The sequence below is a fragment of the Zeus faber genome (genome assembly GCF_960531495.2).
Source record: "Zeus faber genome assembly, chromosome: 17".
Taxonomy (NCBI): domain Eukaryota; kingdom Metazoa; phylum Chordata; class Actinopteri; order Zeiformes; family Zeidae; genus Zeus; species Zeus faber.
The window spans coordinates 9,809,100-9,829,527 of NC_137204.1; the positions used below are offsets into that span (position 1 = coordinate 9,809,100).

General features: G+C 42.6%; 1 pseudogene across 1 annotated transcript; it reads right to left on the minus strand.

Moving 5' to 3' along the window:
• Nucleotides 1-3,016: 3,016 nt before the first annotated feature.
• Nucleotides 3,017-20,224, minus strand: LOC307243526 (cytochrome P450 2D14-like; annotated as a pseudogene). Its single transcript has 9 exons — nt 20,066-20,224; nt 19,185-19,333; nt 18,399-18,502; nt 18,150-18,326; nt 17,960-18,048; nt 17,125-17,246; nt 16,883-17,024; nt 8,914-8,990; nt 3,017-3,073 (listed from the first exon to the last, which is right to left on the minus strand). The product of its transcript is annotated as a cytochrome P450 2D14-like (transcript).
• Nucleotides 20,225-20,428: the final 204 nt, after the last annotated feature.

The window sequence follows — 20,428 nt, forward strand, 5'->3', positions numbered from 1 at the left end:
TCATTTGCATTCATAGGCAATGCTGCTGGCAAGCAGATGATTTACAAGCAAACATATTTTTGAAAATATCCAGGCTAAGGAAGGCTCTTTATTTTCAATTTTCCTAAGCACTTTATATTGATTAAATAGCTACATGTCATTTGTAGCTTTGTTTTTTTTGTCTTGCAGTGTGGATCGCATGGTGCAGGAGATGAGGCGCTGCGGACCAGATCGCAAGCCACACAGACCCTGACACTGATTGTTTTGTTGCTGTTTTATGTTACCGTTTTGGCCAGCGAACCTTTTTGTTTGCAGTTATTAATAAAAACTCGCGCCATGTCGGTGCCTGACAACAGAGGTTTACAGACAATTACCAGACGACCCCGAGAGAAGATAGGAACAGAGGCATTCAACTCCTCTCTTTGTCCCTGTGGTGTGGGGATGGGATGGTTTGAGAAGCCACACCTGGATCTGGACCTGGATATAGGTGATTGGGTCAGGGTGGCTGCAAACCAGTGGCTCATTGGTTGGGCTGTCTGGTGTCTGGTGTCTGGTGTCTGCAACCCATTGTCTTCCGTGTCTCTGTGCCAGAGAGCCCTGGAAACGTCACTTGGGTAGCGTGTGGTAGGAGGAAATGCCACAGTGGCACGTGAACAGGGAATCTCCGACATGGGAAAGGGAAGCCCGAAGTCGCCCTGGAGCCACCAGGAGGTCAATGGACGGCTTCAGCACCAACACTCTCCACTGGCAGCAGGAATACCTAAGGGGCCGGGGGAGGATCAGGGGAGGACCGGGGGAGAAGCAGCTTCAGCAACCATAATGAGTAACCGCGGCGAATTCCTCCGCCCAGCAGCCACCGCCGGGACCATCCAGCAGCCCAGCAGCCAGGCCACCCCTCCAAGCAGCCCCCGCAACAGCCAAGTCCGGGCACGCCTTCACCAGCCAACGCAGCAGGCAGAGGCCCCACGCTCCGGAAGGGAGGAGGGGGCCTGTCGTCGCCCTGGGGGAAGGAGGCCGGTCAACCGTGCTGCTCCGGGGAACCAGGTCCTCTGGAAGGGGACCTGTTCATTTTTTTGGGATATTTGTTTGTATAAGGTATGGAAACCCTGTTTCAGAGTCCAGCGTTTTTATTATTCAAGGTATTGGAACTCTGAGTCTGTTTTAAACTTTTTTTTTTTCATTTTTGTTCTATGCTTGGTGGTGGTAGTGGTGGTGGGGGGGGGCTTCGGCTAGGAATTCTTCCTGGCCTCAGTTTGGTGTTGGGGGTATGTGTTGTGTGGATGGGATGGTTTGAGCAGTCACACCTGACCTGGATCTAGGTGATTGGGTCAGGGTGGCTGCATACCTGTTGCTCATTGGTTGGGAAAACGAGCAGCAGGTTAAAACCCCCATCCTCACACTCACTCATGATATGTTCGATCTGCTCCTGGCTAATTCCATCTAGCCCTCTCTCTACAATAAACTGGTGTCTACAACCCATTGTCTCCTGTGTCTCTGTGCCGGAGGGCCGTGGAAATGCCACTTGGGTGGCCTGTGGTAGCAGGGACTGCCACAGTCCCCCACACATCTCCCAGACCCAATGCAAATAGCCAGCTGATTGACTGTGGGCCATTTCACAAGAACATTTACATTCTACAATCCTGTGTTTCCATAAGAGTAAGATTGGACTGAACTAATGACTGAATCAATGTGTAACCTCGATAATGTCTCTCCCTAGGTAATTTTGTGAAGACCGATACTATTCTCAACTTTGAGGTGCAAGAAATTACAAAACTTGAAATGTGACATTTAAATGTGATTAACTTGTTGTGATTGGGCCATGTGTTGAGGTGGGACTAACCCTAACCGTCCACAGACAGGACCTGACTAACCCATTAATAATGTATGTTTTTGCTCCGAATTCATGAATTATATCATGCATCAACTGTTTTCGTTTAGGAGCACTCTGCATGGTACACCCGTATCTTATCCTTACTCCAGCAAGAATAATCCAGACGCTATTAATATTATTTTTGGGACAAACCACCAACCTGAACAGGCCAAGCTCCCTGTATGCATCCAAATGCAATCCCACCAATTCAATCTATAGTAAATACTTCCCCCTTACCAGAACACCCCGTCTACTCCCCTCATGTGTATTGTGTTTAACTTGCTTTAATCTCCTGTTTTCTAACTCAACCGTTTACCATATTATTTAATTATTTTATTATAAATGAACATTTATTGTTTAATTAAGATGTAGTTGGGTATTTATCTGGTATCCTGTTTATGGCTGCGCCTGTGCAGCCATAAACTGACATTTAGTACAAGTACTGAGGTAACGAAATGCATTTCTCTGCATTTTACCAATCAGCAGTGGGCTGCCATAAAGTGGCGCCCGGGGAGCAGTTAGGGGGTTAAGTGTCTTGCTCAAGGACACATCAGCATGCTACCAGGAGGAGCCGGGGATCCAACCTACAATTCCATTACTAGACGACCCGCTCTACCTCCTGAGCCACTGCCCCCCTACACATAACAGAAATGTTAACGCAATGTATAGTAAGATACTGACACTGTATCATTGATAAATGAGATGCACGTTGCTTCCATATGAGAAAAATGCCAAGAGCAACAGTAAGCAAGCAAAGCATGATAAATAAACTCAAGTGGAATAGGTTAAGTCGACCTATTTGTGGAACAAGTTAAATTAACTTCAGTGACTCACACAACTGGACAAAGGTAATGAATTCAGTTGTCATGTATGCGGGTTGCTAAGGCAGGTCAATTAAAGATGAGGGAGAGCGAACAGCCTCCTGAATTTTAAATAAAGCTATTGAGCTTGTGGTACGTTAGTGGCCTGCGGGGAAAGTAGGGCCTGACTCTGACATGATCATATTGCAGAATACAGGTCAAATACGCTTTCGTGGCAAGAAATGGTTGAAAGGAACTTGCATGCCTGTTTGCAGGCACCAAGGTTACTGTGTGGAACAAGAAAATCCTCAGAACCCCGCAGCTGTGGCACACTATACATCATGATGCCACTGAGTGCATTGAAATTCTATGTTGGTCGGATGCGGTGGGTGTTCCACACTGCCTTGATCTTATCCAGGTCTTCCTAAAAGGAAAAATAGAGAAGTAAAAGAGAGAAAGGTTGAGAGACCGGTCAAATGGATAATAATGAGTAAATAGATAATAATAAGTTTTAATGAGGTTATGTTTTTATTGACAAGTGATTGCAAATGTTTCCACCACAATGTGGCCTTACTCAATGTGTGTCAAACTAAAGCCCCTAATAGAGGTTACCCTATCATGCGATAAAGTGAAATGTTAAAATGGCCTGACAACAACCACGATGAATATTCATCATGAAAGATTGTTTGATTCAAAAATAAATAAAATAGAACATCAACATGACCGAAGCTGTCAATTACCCAACCCATTATCATTAGGCTACAATCAAATCATTCCAATTAAATACATATTCAGCTGCCTACATAATCTCCCTCTCTCCAAAACTATCTTCATTTTCTTCAATTTTCTTAAAGAGTAGCAATGGAACCTTCCCTCAAGATGAAGAAAATTAAGCCATGGAGATGCAGATGATCATTGAGTCACAAACATGTTTATTTGCATAGAGAGCTGCCTCAATAGGAGTAAATTCCATGTTTTAAACATGGCGGCACAGCCCGGCGCCACAGGGGGTCTTAAGGGGGCTTAGCCCCCTCAGTTGTATTTTTTGCTCCTTCAAGCCTTATGTATCTATAGAAAAATAGCAAAAACGACAGCGCTATCCATAGCACTGAAACAGAGCAGAGGAGATAGATAGACGATAGACGGACAGAAGACATCACTTAGTTTGGTTACTTAGTCTGCTTGCATTTCGTCACTGTAAATAGAGCTTTCGGCCTAATTCCATTTCCCCCCCATTGTAGCAGTCCACAGACAGAAAGGAAACAACAGGGAAGTGAAGGGACAGTCAACTAGACAGAGAGAGAGAGAGAGAGAGAGCGAGAGATTGATTTTGAGTTACTTTTGTGAGTCCTCTGATTAATAAATGTATTCTTTGATTTAGAAACAGTAGCTTTATGTTGTTGGTATTTAGCCTTTCTGAGGCTATTGAATGGTCAAATCAATTCATTCTATTTTCTGAAAAAAATTGCCCCCTCACAATTTTTAACACTCCCCTCAATCACTTCATACTGGCGCCGGGCGTGCTGCCATAACGTGTTTTGAAAAATAGTCGCACAAAAAATCTTCCGAGAAGCATTTTGGGAAAAAATGCTATAAAGTGGGGATTGTTTACATAGGGTATTAACTTTCAAGCCACGGGCCTTCTTCAACCTCACCTGAATAATGTTCCGAAAACTCAGTTGCACAGGAGATTTGTCCAGGTAGTCACCAACAAAACAGGCGTCCGTCTTTCATTTTGCCAAAGAATTGTATCCAGTACTCCATGGTTCCAGCGATGTAGCTCTGATTACGACATCTGTTGTCAATCCCACGGCGGCTGGGGAAGGTTTGAACGTCTCGGATAACCATATTTTCAGTTCCCAGATCCGCCCGGATGATCCGAGGACAACCGCAAGTCTGCTCCACAGCCTCCGCAAAGTAGCCTCCTATGACATGTGGGTCGCTGCTTGTGTAAGCATCTTTCAACCAGATGATTTTGCCGGAAAATCCATCTATGGAACCATTTAGGCAAATTCCATAGGGCTCTAACTTATCGTACCAATCAACGTGCCAAATATAGTTTTTTCCTTGAGCAAAATACTGTCTGTGCTGTAGTCTCCGGGCTCGACACATAGCTGAGGAGTTTGGGTCAGAGAAGGATTAAACAAACATCCTTTTTTGTAATGATCCCATTCCTCAGGCATTTATTATGCATCCACCTGTCGTCATGTAGTCTCCAGGTCCTTCCATATGAGGCCCAATGTCCGCATATCGTTTGCATTTCAACCCGTGCATTGTGAGCAGCTGAATTGAGTGTCTTTTACTAATGATGGCACTGTGCTTAACCGCAAGAGACTGCAGGATATTATTATCATTCATCCCAAACATTAAAAGAAAACTAAATGAAATCAAATTTATCCATGCTCCACGCGTGATAATAGCCGTACAGAGCATTGTCGGTAAATAACATATTCCGTATCTTGTGGCCATGCATTTTTAAGACGTGACCACAATTTAGTTATCATGTTCCCACGTCTTATTAACTCGTGGCCACAATTTAATTACCTCATTCACATTCTTTACCAACTCGTGGCCACGAGTTATTGATCTTGTGGCCATGCATTACTAATTTGTGGCCACACACTAATGTTTTTTCCCACCAATGTCACCAGGGGGGCTGAAACCTTCCCTACAGATTGTTCTGCTGGGAATCAAGGTCGAATGAAGACTCAACATTTCATTTTTAAAGAACACAAATATTTACATTTATTATTTATTTATCATGTATTTATTATTAACATTTACATATTAACATTTATAAATATCAACAACCATTTATAGATAGCTACAGATATTTGTATATATTTACAAACATTTATAGATATTTACAAATATTTGTACATATTTATACATATGTATATGTATAAATATTTGGAGGTCACAGCGGTTTTGTACATTTTTATAGATATTCATGAATATTTGTACATATTTATGGATATTTAGAAATATTTAGAGAGAGGTAACGGTTTTGTAAATATTTGGAAATCTGAAAAAAGTTTATACGTTTTTAAGTTATTCAGAGAGAGAGCTAAAAGGTCCTCCTCTCCTCCTTTGCTCCATTTCTCCCCCTCAGTCGGCATGAGTGTCCTCCTTTCCTGACTCCATGCTCCTGTCAACCAACCTTGGAGGTCTCAATATTAACGCTGATGGAAAATGAAATGAACAAATGTGCACATAAACACTCCCCCCCCCCCCCCCCCCCCCCGTCACACACACACACACACACACATATGCATGCACACACACACACACACACACACGCATGCACACACACACACACGCACACACACACAGACATGCACGCACACACGCACGCACACACACACACACACACACACACACACACAGGGAGAGAGAGGGAACCTGTCACAGACGGTCAGCGGCCCAGGGAGAAGCATTGCAAATTGACGTGAAGTAAAAGGAAACCAAGGCATTTTTAGCTCCATGGTACTATTTGGACTGACAAAGAGCTGCGGGGTCACACACACACACACACACATTTGTAGAGATACGGTACGGAATGGATTTTTCAGTACCCAGTGCATATAATCGAGATGTAGCAGAATCCTAATATGTTATTCGAGTATAAATAATGCGATGAAAACAGCTATTTCTTCCACCCGAATTTGTTTGTCATTATATGACTCCACCCTGTATTTTGTACGCCTGTGGGCAATGTCTCCTCTAAGTTGCAACGGTGGAGAGAGAGAGAGAGAGAGAAGTGGCGAGTCTAGGATGACGAGATGTCAGTTAAAGAGGGATGGTGGTGGGCTTCAGACTGTCCATAAAACTTAGTTGAGTTAAAAATAAAAGAGAGAAAGAGAGAGATAGAGAGAGAGAGAGAGAGAGAAATGAGAATTACAGTATGAGGATGTGGAATTATACGTCATCATTAATTACATGCCAACATTAAATCAATTTGAGGCTCTGAAGGCATAAAAATTGCATTTCCAGTGAATAATACGTTAGCAAATACAACCTTTGCCGAATTTAATGTGACTTCTAGCATAAACCACACCCACTTACAGTCTTCTATCCGAATACAGAGACAGGTAATGTTGTTGGCTGAACAGATACAGAAACAGATACAGACTTCTCTGTACACCTCTAGCATATACCCACACTGGCAGAATGTGTGTGCGTGTGTGTGTGTGTGTGTGTGTGTGTGTGTGTGTGTGTGTGTGTGTGTGTGTGTGTGTGTGTGTGTGTGTGTGTGTGTGTGTGTGTGTGTGTGTGTGTGATGGCGAGGCTTGCTCTGACAGATTATGTCACACTTATGAGGCTTTCCTTCCTCAGACTGGTTGAATTCTTTCTGTTTCCTGTTATCTTGTTTTTTTTCCCCCTCAGAACAGGAGAAGTGGTTTAATTTGTGTTTGAGAAACAAACTCTACCTCATATCAGCTTGGCGAACGACGGAAATAATTTGGTCAAATTTCCAGCGTTTGAAAAGGCGCTTCAGTCTCATTTGTTTGAACCAGGCTTTTAGATTGAGGAGCAGATTAATCATCGGAGAGAAAAGAAGCCTCTCTCTCTCTCTCTCTCTCTCTCTCTCTCTCTCTCTCTCTCTCTCTCTCTCTCTCTCTGTGCTGCGGCCGCTCCAAGCAATGAGCTTGAGGGTACCGTACCGGTCTCCAGATCTGACGGGAAGTTAGTCATCATCAGGAACATTGCCCCAGCATTACCCCAGTTATTTACAGAACACTCCCCAAGGAATCCTGAACCCTTCCCTCAGAATTAGAGTGGAAAATTTCACTACGCCCACGTCTATTTTGCAACCCTTTTCTAAAAAATCATCCTTTTCTTATTTTATCATCCTCCCTTAATACTCACACCTCAGCACGTCCCCATGTCAGTCACCTCCCACATAACTGTACAAAAATACCAATCAATCATTCTATCTATCTATTCTTCTTTTGTACAGTACATCTGTTCTGAATACCCTGTTATTTTCCCTGTCGTGTTGGCATTATTTTCAGTCAGGCACCTTTCAGGTACGTCTCGGGGTCCTGGTATCCGTTACGCTCCATAGGAATCTTCACAAATTCATAACAGTGCTGCAGCTTCCACTGAGTGTTGAATGCACTGGTGACGAATACACCATTCAACAACCCATTGAATTATTCATTCATCACTTACTGTCGCCATGTACCTGCCGCACCACCAATCAGACTTTATATAGCACAACAGACCCCGTCAACTCTTTTTTCGGGATCCACCATGGGAGTGGTCCCAGTGCATCTATATATCCGCTATTATCAATATTATCATCCCCCTCCCTCTCCGCTGCACTAGAAAGCATGTCAGAGTGGTGTTGGAAGCAGCTTATGGAGCTTAGCTCTTCCCTTGCAGAGACCCATCACCACCTACTTTATCCTCTGTCTAATGATGCCATGGAGACCTTGTAACCCTTTCATGCAGGCACGCGCGCACGCACGCACGCATTTACACACACACACACACACAAACCTCAACCTCCTCTCTGATAATTCTCTGGTAAGTATCTGGTAAGGCATAGCGGCTCTGCGTGAAAACCTTGACGTCAGTGTATTTTTTTAAATACCCAACTCGGTGCACTAGAGGCGACGACTGGACAGCCAACACGTCTGCAGGCGGATGTGATTTAAACACCCTCCGCACACAGCTTACATTTAAAGGGCAGAGGAGATGGAAGGAAAACATGCTGGTTTGCTGGCACATTGCTTATTTCTCCAAATAATACATGTTTGCAAGAGTTTGAGTAATTTAACATATTATACACATTATCAGTGGTTAATGTGGGGTTTCCAGTTTACGTTGTGTAGTAGTACGCGTGTTATTGTTTATTTATTTTTTTGGCTTGTTTTCACATTGATGCAATTGCTGCAACTAACCTGGACCCTGCGCATTGCTGCCTGCAGCTATATTTATTATTATTAGTAGTAGTAGTAGTAGTAGTAGTAGTAGTAGTAGTAGTATTATTATTATTATTATTATTATTATTATTATTATTACCACTATTATTACCATTGTTATTATTATTATTATTATTATTATTATTACTATTATTATTATTATTTTATTATTATTATTATTATTATTATTATTATTATTATTATTATTATTATTATTATTATTATTGTCATCATTATCCCTATTGTTTTTATTCTGATTTTTATTGTTAATTTTGTCCTTAGCATTTTTTGGGCTAAAAGTCTCTGGCCCACCACATCTGCCGAATCCACAGACATGGTTGAGGTCTGGATAGAACTGGGAAGCCATCATCAAGCCAGACATCTTGCGGTTCAGGTTCGATCCATATCGATCTTCATTTGGAGCAGGAATTAGTGAAAAAACGTTTAAAATTTACCGGAAGTTGCAGAACATTCGCACACCACCAATCAACGGCAACGTTCTACAACTTCCGGTCGGGTGGTGGAGCGACTTGAGTTTGTGAAGCAGGGAGCTTTGTGACATCATCATCCAATTTGTTATATATGTGCAGGTCGTGCGAGGCGAGCTCCACACATCTCTAATCGTGTGAGGTGTGTGGCGTTGACCCCATCGGTCCGTAATGGTTGCTCCGGGCGGGACGAGACAACCTGACAGAACACCCAGCTTTTCATTTGATGCTTTATCTCTTTTGTCCTTTTTTATATAAAAAACGCAATCTGTTCGCTTCTAAACCGGTGTTAAGATGCGGTGTTGTGTCCCTCCTTATTGTACAGCATTCGAGCCACAGACTGTAGGAGCCGATGATGAGTTCCATGGGACTCTGAAAATTGTTACTGGTGTAGTAATTCCGCATGTCAGCAGGACTCGGAAAACTATAATTAGTCACAGAGGCTCATCACCGCATCTCTCACGAGGGAACATAAAACACAAACTCCCAAAATACAATCAGTTTACTAGCTGTCCGAGCAGAGAGGAGAACACAGTGGATCAACTCCTATCACAATCTGCATCACCGACGCTGAGACATCATATCTCAACCTCTGATGGATGAAGAGCGTTTTTCAGGTTGTTGGCACCGCATCACTGACATAAAGTATGCAAAGACTAGTAGTAAACACATTTTTTACTAAACAAATGACACGTCGGGCGATCTTTGTAAAATATGTTTTATTTAAAAGAATTTGTTAACAGGAGGCTTGGCAAAATTACTCATTGGATGGATTACTACAACACTTGGTCGTCTGCTACCACACAGCGGCAACATAAGATGAGGTGAATTAAAGTTTACACTACACGGGGTAAAGACACCCGCTCGTCATTCGAAATTTGTCAGCCATGATAAAATCGGGTCAGAATCGGGCTGAATTTGTGTTGTCTGATTAGGGAAACTCACAAAACTGTTATTCGTACCTACCACGACTTAACTGGACCCTGTGTATTGCTGCCTGCAGAAATATTTATCATTATTAGGGGCCCAGCCCGTTGCAGCGTTTCGGTTATCCGGTAATTTCCGGAAATTACTGTTTTTTGATTGAGGAAATGTGTCCATGTCCAACATATTTAAATCTCTCCGGTCATAATGTCCGGTGAAAATAATTCCCCTTAAGCACAATTTGAATTAGTGCTGGGAGATAAAACGATAACGGTAATCATCAACATATATTTTTTCCTCTGCGTCAAAACAAAATAGACTTCATCATTCCCATATAAAATTCTGCAGATCTCTTCATTTCCGCGGTCGCCAAGTTGCAACGGAAAGCCAATCAGTTTGGACGATATAAAGCCGACCTCTCACCTCTAACCAATCAAGTTTTCCTATATAGAAATAAGCCCCGCCCCCTCCATCTTGGACAGATGGCGTTTGTTAACACACACACACGGAGCAGCAACAGAGCTCAGAGCAGAAGCAGAAAGATGATGTAATGCGACAACAGGGACACATGCATCCCTAGTTTGGTGTTTTCTAATTTATTTTTAAAAGTTCCGACCCAAAGCAGATGGTCAATATCCATTGTGTTGTAAAATATGTCGATGAGACATATTAGACATTAGACTTTCTTGCCATGTTTATTTCGTTTTTAATTTTGTCAAAATTTTATTTGGGTTAAATGTTTATTACAGTAGCTGCACTTGGTGCTCATTTTTCACGAACAGATGTTATTTCATTTCAAGTCGTAATATGCGTAATATTTGTTTTTATACCAACGTTACTTGATGGGATTTATTTTATTTTAAATATTTAATCAAAAATATATTATGAATGTACATGCCTTCATGATTTCATTATTTTTATAGCCTGCCTATCAATTGTTTTTAAGCTTAATAAACACGCATAATATTTGACCGAACTCTCTCCCATTTGTCCGGGACTTTGAAATCTTCCAGGACACGTGGACCGGCACCAATTTGTCCTCACGGAAACTCTGGCCCACAGGGCTGGAACCCTAATAACGGACCCCTATTGTTGGACCCCTATGGGGGTTGGCCCTCATTTGTTATCGTTCAGATTTTTATTATTTTCCTCTGAATTCTTTTGGCTAAAACTAACTGGAACAAAACAACTGCAGAAGCTACGGTCTGAGGTGTCAGTAGAACCGGGATCCAAAGTAGCTGAACGTTTGTGCTTCACCCCCACACCAACGTTTGAAAACGAATGGAATTTGGTGAATTTTAGAATTAGACATTTTTGTGACATCCTCATGCAATGTACTATAAATGTGCAGATTATGGTTCTAAATGTCCATTGGCGTGGTGCATGGTGAAGCCTCATCGCTCTGTAGTGGCTAGAGGTTACAAACTAGGCGCGTGTGCGCGTGTGCGTTTGTGTGTGTGTGTGTGTGTGTGTGTGTGTGTGTGTGTGTGTGTACCTTCATACCTGGTAAATGTCTGCAGGTCTGTTAAATTAATATTTACGTCCGTAAATACGTCGTTAGGCCACACATGACACCAAACATCAACTTCTGTCACTGATTGATAGACAAATTGACACAGACAGACAGACAGACAGACAGACAGACAGATAGACAGATAGATAGATAGATAGATAGACCTAACAAAACGAAACTGGACCCTGTGTATTGTTGCCTGCAGCTATATTTATTATTGTTATAATTATTTTTTTTAATAATTATTATTATTATTATTATTATTATCATCATTATTATTATTCTAACCTACCAATGGAGAACAACACACAAAACCCAAAGGAATCAAAGCAGCAAGAGCTCATTGTAAGTTCTATGTTGTTATTGCTTTGTTCTACATGTAAACTTCAATACGACAATGAAAATGAAAAACAAAAGAAAAACACACACACACTCTCTCGCTCTCTCTCTCTCTCGCTCGCTCTCTCTCTCGCTCTCTCTCTCTCTCTCTCTCTCTCTCTCGCTCTCTCTCTCTCTCTCTCTCTTCCCCCCCTGTATACAGTAAATACACAGCAGTCCATCCACCACACCCTGCAACCCAGCGCAGAAACATTCGATGTGGTGAGTTGCTGTCTAACATCTTTCCTCTTTTCCTCTTCTAATCTCTTACTTTTCTCTGTAATGAATTTGGTCTTTCATTGTTTTCTTTTTAAGAATTCCTAATGGGAGATACAGTCAGTCAGTCCAGTTAAGAAAGAGTTAGTGTTAAATACGATATTAATGTTAAAATACCACATTAAAGACCCATGCTCTTTACTCATACTGTTTAGAGAAATGCATTAAAAAGTGTAGTTATGCCACTTTAATTACATAAACGACACTTGAGCATGATTGAAATAAATAAATTATTAATACGTTTTAACGGGAGTCACTGCGATGTGTTGAATGAATGAACATTGTGCACAGATACAGTAGCAAAATATTCAAGTTTTTGTTTTGACTTTAATGTATATAAATATACATTAAACTGTATATATTGATCTCTCCTACTCTCGCATAAGCGCCAATCACACTGGGACGCTGGGGTGATATTCACCTGTGTTATCTGCTCCTGAATCTTAAACAGTTGCCGGGCCAAACTCCCTCCATAAAGAAGGTGCCGACATTTTACAGTTTGGGTTTGGGTCTAATTAAAAAGCCAGAAAAGTGTTTACTGTGAGGTCAGCGGCCAGAGCTGTTAAAAAAAAAAAAAAAAAAAAGGCCTGATGGACATCTGCATCAACACTTTGTCCACTCAAGTCAGCAGTGAGCACTCTGCACCATGTCTCACACACACACACACACACAGACACACATGCACGCACGCACAGACCCCCACACACCCCCACACACACACGCACACGCACGCACACGCACACGCACGCACACACTCACACACAGACAACCATTCAATACCACTGGGGTGGGAATGGGGGTGGGAGATTAGCCGGAGCATGGGAAAGGGGAGAAAGTCAATCAGCCTGAGACATGCCTTGGAGACCGTGGATAATAGAGAAAATAAAAAGTGGCAGAAGAATACAGGAGTGCAAATTGATCACCGTCCATTACACACACACACACACACACACACACACACACACACATGCATCTGACTCATTCCATGCCTCTTTCCTCTCTCCCCCTGGTTGTTGGCTTTGACACATGCCACGTTGTATTACAGCAAAAAGGCAGCAAGGGGCGACGCTTCCATGCCTCCTACACACTCGCTGTAAGAGAAGTATTTGGTGACCTAGACACTCTTTGGTCCATGCTAGCCTCCATGTGTTCAGAACCCTATTTTGCTTCCAGGCGACGCGGGATGGACAGGATTACGATTTTCCTTTTCTAGACGAGTTCAGACAAACGCAACCTTACAATAGGTCGGCTGCCTAGGTGGTTCGGTCGATCATGAGGCTGCTCCGCACACTACACCCATATCTAGATTGAAAGTAAGGCATGCATTTGGATGCAAACAACCACATTAATTCCAAGTGTGCTTACCTAAATGACGCACGTACGACCGTGGGCTTTACACCGCTTCTTGGGTGAAATATCAATTTAGACTTACCCGGGTGAAGAGGATGCCTCAAAAAAAGCATTTCTTTGCGCTGTCAGCAGTGGCTCCTCGAGGTCCAGATGACAGCGTGTTGTGACAGGACTGCCGGAGCATCCCAGTGCTGAGATGCGCTCCCACTACTCTCTCCTCCACTCTCCTCCTCCACCCTCCCTCCAGAGTGCTGCTCCGCCTCCTTCCGAGCGCACACTCCACCGCAGCAGCCAAAGGGAAGGGGAGGAGTGGAGGAGGGAAGACTGGGATAACCAAAGTTTATTTTCGACAATGTGAACAATGTTTGACTCGTAACTGATGATGATGATGTTGATGAGGATGATGAAGATGATGATGAAGATGATGATGATTAGGGGTCTATCCCGTAGGCATGGATCCCCTATTGTAATGTTTGTGCTACGTTTGAGGTGTCGTTAGAACCGGGACATCACAGATATGTCGTGGTTCAAGTTTCATCCGTACCATCTACACATGGAGCAGAAAATAATGAAAAACCGGCTCAATTTGACCGAAAATTTCATGCTTCGTGCTTCACCGACACGTCACCGTTCAAAAACTTCAGACCCTTTGTGACATGTTATGCTTTGCTTCCTCACTTTGCGGGATTCAAGGAAGTGGTGAGATAGAAAATCGGCGAGTGCATGATGAGTTTCATATTCTCGGAACGGATCGGAAAAATATTACCCTGAAAATTTTTGATAATCCCGGAAAAAAACGTCAACCTGGAATCGTGACCCCTCGAAAAACTTGGACACACAAAAATATTTAATCACAGAAATTCGTCGCCGTGTCGAGTGTGTAACAACTGAATCCCGCCGAATTTGCGGGATTTGAAGATGTCGTAACATACAAACTGTAGGAGTCCGTGATGCGTTTCATTTACTTAGAACGCATCGGGAAACTAGGACCCGGACAATTCTAAATATAATCACAGAAAGACGTCAACCCTTTTCTGGATTGGAAAAAGTCGTTAGATACAAACTGTAAGAGTCCATAATGCGTTTCAAGGAATCGTAACCCATCAGAAAACTTGGACACAGAAAACAATAAATAATCCACAGAAAATCGTCACCGCGTCACTCCGTCATCGTTGCCCCACATGACATCACAGTGCGCTATACCAATGACCTTGATTTACACCCAACAAGCAGACGGCTGCTTTTTGTAACTTGAGCTGCATTTCACAGAACCGGGGAATTTATAATACGAAACTAAAAGGACTAAGCTAAATGACATCATATTACATCATATTATTATTATTATTATTATTATTATTACTATTATTATGTGTGATGCAGTGATCATAATAATTATAATAAAAACAATAAATATAATAATAATAATAATTATTATTATTATTATTATTATTATTATTATTATTATTATAATAATAATTATTATTATTATTATTATTATTGTTGTTATAATTATTATTATCACTGTTATTCTTATTACTCTGTAAAGAAATGACAATATGACTTGTGTAAGTGCCTCAAAGGCTTGTATTCATGGCATCATATGGACATCCTTTTTAATAGTACTATTTTTGGCCCTTGTCTTTATTTACCCCAAAGCTAAACAGCTGCACTTATTATGCGCAATACAATACAAATCCAATCTCTCTGTCGAGCTGCGCAATTAGGGTCCATAATGGTTATGTAATGTAATGATGCCATTCAGCACATGCAGCCAAGACTCCATGGACATTTCCATGGACACAAGAATTGCGTTTTTATTCATTGTAACTATATTGTCAACAAATAGAGCAAGTACAAAATACTATCTTTCTATCCTCCCCTTCTCTCTCTCACTCTATATTTATTTATATATATATATATATATATATATATATATATATATATATATATATATATATATATATACCTCCTCTCTCTATCTCTCTCTCTCTCTCTGTATATATATAGATATACATATATATCTATATATATTTATATACAGTATATATATATATCTCCTTCTCTCTCTCTCTCTCTCTCTCGCTATATATATATATATATATATATATATATATATATATATATATAGCGAGATATCTCTCTCTCTCTCTCTCTCCCCTTCCTACACACATACACACACACAGTTCACACACAGTCCACCGTGCTGCCTTGTTACATTTAACCGTTACCGTGTCATTGAAATGATTATCTACACTTTTCTACCCTCATGTATGAACATGTTATCCGGGGGGCCTTGAGAGAAGGACAGGTTGAACTGTAAGTAGGGTTGTGACGTCACACAGTGGCTCGCGGCCGCCCCCTCGTGGTTTCCCTGAGTGACGTCCACCCATTTGTGCCATGGAATTGCATAAAACCCTTTACAGAGCAGTGCATTGCACTGCTGCCTCACAGCAAGAAGGTCCTGGGTTCGATTCCCAGGGCGCTGTGGGCACCGTGCTCCAGCGGGTTATCTCCCAAATAGGTGCCTTTCTGTGTGGAGTTTGCATGTTCTCCCTGTGCTCACATGGGGTTTCCTCCACCTCACAATGGGGTGATCTGGAACGACACAGCGGTTTACAAAATGGTGTTTCAAAATAATAACGATACATAGACATTTAGTATACTATGCATTGTTTAAAGATATTGCAAAACAATACAGCATTGATTCAAAACCCAGAATGGAGCAAAGGCACCTTTGAGGGCGTAGGATATAGGTATAGATATAATTTCCAAAACCCATTCAAGTTAAGAAAATCTCATTCAAGCAAAACAAAGAACAGCCCTCTTGATTCAATTGTGTGTGTGTGTGTGTGTGTGTGTGTGTGTGTGTGTGTGTGTGTGTGTGTGTGTGTGTGTGTGTGTGTGTGTGTGTGTGTGTGTGTGTGTGTGTGTGTGTGTGTGTGTGTGTGTGTGTGGGTGCGTCTGCTCCTTATATACACAATTTTATTGGCCGCTAAATTAGTCGATAGAGCGCACTTTCGGCAACTCGAACCGGGAAAATATCCAATTATGCCACAATGGCTGTTTTGGCCTCAGATTGCGTGGTTTTGCTTATTAAAATTCACTGTTTGCCGGAGGCAAGTTATGTCTGATTCTTTCCTCACACATTTGCATAATTAAGCACGAGTTATGCAAACTCACCGTGACTTACGTAAGGCCAAGTTCAGACCCGCACGTCAACTGTCAGGCGGTCACGAGCTTTCTTAGAAGGAAGTCTCGGCATCTACCTGTAATTCCCTGATAATTTGACCAATTCGATTTTAATGGGAAATAATAAAAAAATGTGCAGGCTAAAGCATGCATGGACAGAAATGAAAGAAGTTATTCTGCATTACCTGCAGAAATTGCCAGGAAAGCGTCGGGCTTCACAAACTGTCCGTCCTCGTCTAAGAAGCGGGCGGGGTCGAGGTCCTCTGGCCGCTCCTAGTATGCCCCCTCAACCAGCACAGAGACGAGGATGGTAATGACAAGGGTCCCCGAGGAAAAAACATTAGGGATGAAAAGCAAATTTAAAAATAAGTAAAGATAGCGGGGGAGAAATGAAAATGTGCCAGTCTTTTTTTTTTTGTGCTTATACCTCGGGGATGTCATAACCCATCAGCTTGGTATCCCTGGTTGAGGCGTGGAGTACCCCCAGCGGAGCGGTGTTGGCCAGACGCAGCGTTTCGTCAAACTGGGCCATCGTGACAGGCGTCCATCCTGTGGCCATCTTTGAACAAAATACTTGGGTTCTCCCCCGAGACTCTGTCTATCGCTCTGTGACACTGGGCTGGAACAAAATAAGAAGAGAGGGATCATTATGAACTCACAAAAAATAGCGTTGTGATGGTGGAGGTATCCAAAGGTATACATAGTATACTCACCTACTAGCTGAGTTTCCACAGAATATGTAGAACAATACCTACCTACCTTTTCCTCAGTAGTAAACTTACCTTGCGGTCACGTGCTGTCAGGGTAGGCATGATAGGTGATGGTAAGAGGAACATTCAATTTACACAGCATAGTGATGTTAGATTTGCACAGCTTTTTCGATGTGAAAATACCTCATCTAGTGCATACTTTTGTTCAAATTTGGCATCTTCGGATTCTTGGAGTGATGGCTGGCTCCGTCGTTGCCATTAAGTTCAATACCAATACCTCTCTGATGTTCCACTGCCTACCCTGACTCAGACCGACAGAATACCTACCTCCCCAATCATTAGCTGATCCTCTAAGATACAAGAACATTAGAATGCCTCTTGTAACTTGACAAAAACACATACTGTACATGCCCGAGCAAGAGGAACGTGGTCATTCATGGTGTGCATTATAGAAACACCTTCTCTAACTCATCCAGATAGCCGTCTATGAGATCCTAGGGGTTCTCCTCCTGGAACAAGTGTGAGTTTGTGTCGCTCCACTATGACCTTGACCTGTCTCTTTTAAATTCCCGTTATTCTTGAAGACCCTCTGGAAGGGTGGCAGGTGGCAGTCGCCTCAGCGGAGGAAACCCCTCGTAAATCTGTGGAAATCAATAGCAGCGGTGAATAGCGGTCGACATCCAGAGGTGAACATTTCATGGGCAGAGCTTCCTCAGAAAGGAGCGCTCTGTGCTGTGCCAACTAACCAGGCTGCTCGAAGCTGTGGCTGATGAAGGAGTGAACCTGGCCGTCGTACTCGTAGCGTTCTCGGGAAAAGGACCGAGCAGATCACGTTGGAGGCAGCGCCGCGGATCAGAAACATGGGATGCACCGGTTCACCGGGCAAAGAGAAAAAGTGGCTAAAAATGACACTCGAGCCCTGGTGACGGACAAATCGTTCACCCAAATGGCTTTCCAGGCGGTTGCAGACGTGCTGGGTCTCCTCTTAGACCCGCTTCTTCATGGATTTCTTTCCCAGGCTGAAGCTCTGCATGGAGGTCAGAGCAAAGCACCTGTGCTCTCTCCCCACGGATCCGTAGTTTGCCATGAGGGAGCCTGGAAATTGGGAATCCATGGGAATTATTGATACAGAGGTGCATTGTTTATAGTACAATTTTTAAGTTTATTATCTATCCATCCATCCATCCATCCATCCATCCATCCATCTATCTATCTATCCATGTATCTATCTATCATCTGGACATCCAGCCAGACATCTCTGGAATTGGGTTGCTGACATGAAATAGATTAATATTGAAATACGATGTACAGTGGTTTTTGTTGTTGTTGTTTTTTGGGGGGTTTTGTTTTAGAGAAAAAAAAACAAAAAAAAAAACAGCTCAAATACAATTAATCTGATTGAGAACGTTGGTTTGGGCGACCCCCGTTTGGACAAAACAACTTATTTCATTCAGGACAGCTGAGTGAGTGCTCAGTTTGGTCTTGGGCTAATTCGTACCTTTTAAAAGAAAACAATCCTTTCTAAAACTCACAAAAAAAAAGTTTTTAATTTTAAAAGTAATGAGCGGCCATGCAGGATCATTCAGCGTCAAAGTGGTACGTGCCAGCCCTGCAATTGTCAATATAAATAAGCGAAACGTCAAACACATTACACTATTCACCCTGCAGGCCTTGAAGAGTGTGGTTGCGGTTGCCAACAATGATGACGTAGAAACATATTGCAAAATCTTTAAGAGTTTGGGCCTGCCTCCTCCAGAGATAGAAGGGGATAGCGAACCTTTGTTCCCTGTCACATGGTGGATCATCATGCCCTGTGGTCGTGCAGAAAAATCCAGCAGCCTGACCGACTGGAGCCTCCCTTACCGCCTGCAGACCGTGGGGAACGACTGCACACGCCGAGGAACACACTGCACTTTCCCACGACACCTGGAAAACGAGGAGACGGTCATAATGCTGATCATGTCATCTGTTTTAAACTCATTTCTTTATTTTAATCTGCGCTGTCGGCAGGTTGGACGTACGACGGCAGAGCATCTGAACGCCATTGCGTCCAAGGCAGGGTTCATCTGAAAGTGCTTTTCAAATTGCAACGCCGCTCTTTATTCGTCATCAAGAACAACTGCTTACAATAAAGTTTAAAATCAACGTCCTTTGGGGTGACCTACCGAATTGACAAGAGCACAGCATTTCTGTTCTACATTTATGGCTCTTGAGAGGATGATCTTATCATGTTTTGGTCAGCTGAACAACACATCATCATTGCTTCTCCAGGAGGGGGATAATCACAAGTGAAACATGTATTTGATTTAAAAAAAAAAATGTAATCGTCAAAGATTGGAACAAAATGAATGTCGCGTGGCCACTTCCTGTGACAGTCATAGCAACACAGGAGAAGAAAAGGGGGAAAGACATAATCAGCAGATTCAGAAAGGCCCTGCAGTCACCCACGAGCCCCGCAACCGCACGGACACCACGCGGCTGCAGGAACGTCCTGAACCCAAGCACTGCAGCTGCAGGAGAACCCTGAACCCACAGAGAAGCCAAGAGCAGGTTGTGCAATGCAGACACAGGCCTGCTAATAGCAAACAGTATGGTCTAACAAGTACCTACAAAGAGTTATAGCATTCACTCATCATTTGATGGCTAGACACGTTGTACCTTGTTTAGATCTTTCGGGATGTTCTTTATACTCAGTTGGAGGACATTACCAAATATCGGAACAGGATTGGGACCCAGTGGGAAGTTTCTGGGCCTTTCCGGCTTCAAGTGGAGCAAAAGAAGAACACAGACTCCAGTGAGAAGAAAAATCGTTTCCATTCTAAGGAACTCAGCTAGAGACAGAAAAGGTCTGAAAAGTGTGTTTCAGTTAAAGTCCTTCCAAGAACCCCATGAAATTTATAGCATTTGTTGCAGATTTCTTTTTCTTGCAGAATGCTATTATCCCGCTGAGCCGGATTCAGGTCAGAATCATTGTTCCAAGTCCTGTGTGGCCCAAAATAGAAATCAGATTATAATGAAGCG